The sequence below is a fragment of the Onychostruthus taczanowskii genome, unplaced genomic scaffold (genome assembly GCF_017590055.1).
Source record: "Onychostruthus taczanowskii isolate IOZ18803 unplaced genomic scaffold, ASM1759005v1 scaffold394, whole genome shotgun sequence".
NCBI lineage: Eukaryota > Metazoa > Chordata > Aves > Passeriformes > Passeridae > Onychostruthus > Onychostruthus taczanowskii.
The window spans coordinates 1,782-4,343 of NW_024501393.1; positions in this window are offsets into that span (position 1 = coordinate 1,782).

A 2,562-nucleotide genomic window follows, 5' to 3' on the forward strand; every position below is an offset into this window, starting at 1 on the left:
CCCTCAGGGACCCCTAAAAACCCCTCAGGGACCCCCCAAAAACCCTCAGGGATCCCCAAAAACCCTCAGGGACCCCCAAAATCCTTCATGGACCCCCCCTAAAAACCCCTCAGGGACCCCCCAAAACCCCTCAAGGACCCCCATCCAACCCCCGTCCCCTTCACCTCCTCTCCCCATCCTGGAATTTTTGGGATTCCCCCAGGATTTGGCCCTACCCCCCCTCAGGATTTGGGCCCCCCCAAGATTTTGGGGTCCCCCAAAAATTTGGGACCCCCTCAATTAAAAGGAGGATGATGAAGTCAAAGCACCAGGGCGTATCCTGGACCCACCCCTCTGCACTTTAGGGACCCCCCAGAATTTTGGGGACATTCCCCAAGGATTTGGGGTTCCCCAGGTGATTTGGGGTACCCCCCCGGGATTTAAGGGACGCCCCCCAAGGATTTGGGGTCCCTTTCAGTGTTTGAGACCCCCCTCAAATAAGACAAGGATAAAGCAGAACCAGCAGGGGCTGTCCTGGACCCACCCCGCTGGGTTTTAAGGACCCCCCAGGATTTTGGGGTCCCCCTGGGGATTTAAGAGATCCCCCAAAGGATTTGGGGACCCCCCCAAGGATTTGGGGTCCCCCCCAGAATTTGAGACCCCCCCCTCAATTAAAAGGAGGATGATGAAGTGGAACCAGCAGGGGCTGTCCTGGACCCACCCCCCTGGGTTTTAGGGACCCCCCAGGATTTTGGGGACATTCCCCAAGGATTTGGGGTCCCCCCCGGGATTTAAGGGATGCCCCCCAAGGATTTGGGGTCCCCCCACAATTTGGGACCCCCCTCAAATAAGAGAAGGATAAAGCAGAACCAGCGGGGGCTGTCCTGGACCCCCCTGGGTTTTAGGGACCCCCCAGGATTTTGGGGACATTCCCCAAGGATTTGGGGTATTTGGGGTGCCCCCCGGGATTTTGGGGACCCCCAGACTCACGGGCAGGCGGAAGATGCGGATGAAGTAGGAGCGCCGGGGGCTGTCCCGGACCAGGCAGGCGACGCCGCAGCCCCGGAGGCTCCAGGAGCCCCCCGAGACCCCCCCGGGACCCCCCGGGAGCCCCCCGGGGACCCCCCCGGGCTCGGCCACCACCAGCTGCACCACGGCGGTCACCAGGGTCTGCGGGGACACACGGCACCCCAAAATCCAGCCCGGGGACCCCAAAATCCAGACCAGGGACCCCAAAATGGCCCCAGAGACCCCAAAATCCAGCCCAGAAAACCAAAACTCAAACCACCCCCACCCAAAATCCAGCCCGGGGACCCCAAAATCCAGACCAGGGACCCGAAAATGGCCCCAGAGACCCCAAAGTCCAGCCCAAGGACCCCAAAATCCAGCCCAGAAAACCAAAACTCAAACCACCCCCACCCAAAATCCAGCCCAAAGACCCCAAAATCCAGCCCGGGGACCCCAAAATCCAGACCAGGGACCCCAAGATCCAACCCAGAGACCCCAAAATCCAGCCCAGAAAACCAAAACTCAAACCACCCCCACCCAAAATCCAGCCCAAAGACCCCAAAATCCAGCCCGGGGACCCCAAAATCCAGACCAGGGACCCCAAAATGGCCCCAGAGACCCCAAAATCCAGCCCAGAAAACCAAAACTCAAACCACCCCCACCCAAAATCCAGCCCAAAGACCCCAAAATCCAGCCCGGGGACCCCAAAATCCAGACCAGGGACCCCAAAAGCTGGGAGGGACTGGGGGGGCTGGGAAGAGAACTGGGAGGAACTGGGGGAACTGGGAGGGGATTGGGAAGGGGAACTGGGGGAACTGGGAGGGACTGGGAGGGGAACTGGGGGACCCTTAAGCAGAGATGGGAGCAAACTGGGAACACTGGGAAAATCCCAGTCCTGGTCCCGCCCCTGCCCACACCCTCCCAGTTCATACTGGAAACTCCCCAGTTCATACTGGGAACGGGAAATGCCTTCTCAATCCATACTGGGAGCTCCCAGTCCATACTGGGATTACTCAACCACTTCCCAGTCCATACTGGGAACCCCAAATTCTCTCCCAAGTCCATACTGGGAGCCCCAAACCCCAGTTCATACTGGGAACTTCCAACTCCCTCCCAGTCCATACTGGGAACCCCAAATTCCCTCCCAGGTCACATACTGGGAGCCCCAAACCCCAGTTCATACTGGGAACTTCCAACTCCCTCCCAGTCCATACTGGGAACCCCAAATTCTCTCCCAAGTCCATACTGGGAGCCCCAAACCCCAGTTCATACTGGGAACTTCCAACTCCCTCCCAGTCCATACTGGGAACCCCAAATTCTCTCCCAAGTCCATACTGGGAGCCCCAAACCCCAGTTCATACTGGGAACTTCCAACTCCCTCCCAGTCCATACTGGGAACCCCAAATTCTCTCCCAGGTCCATACTGGGAGCCCCCAGCCCCTCCCAGTCCCTCCCAGTCCATACTGGGAGCCACACCAGTAACAGGCATCGTTTATTGGCGATTCCGGCACCTCTGGGACCCCCCCGGGACCCCCCCCGGGCTGGGGGGGGGGGGCAATTAAATAAGGGGGGGAG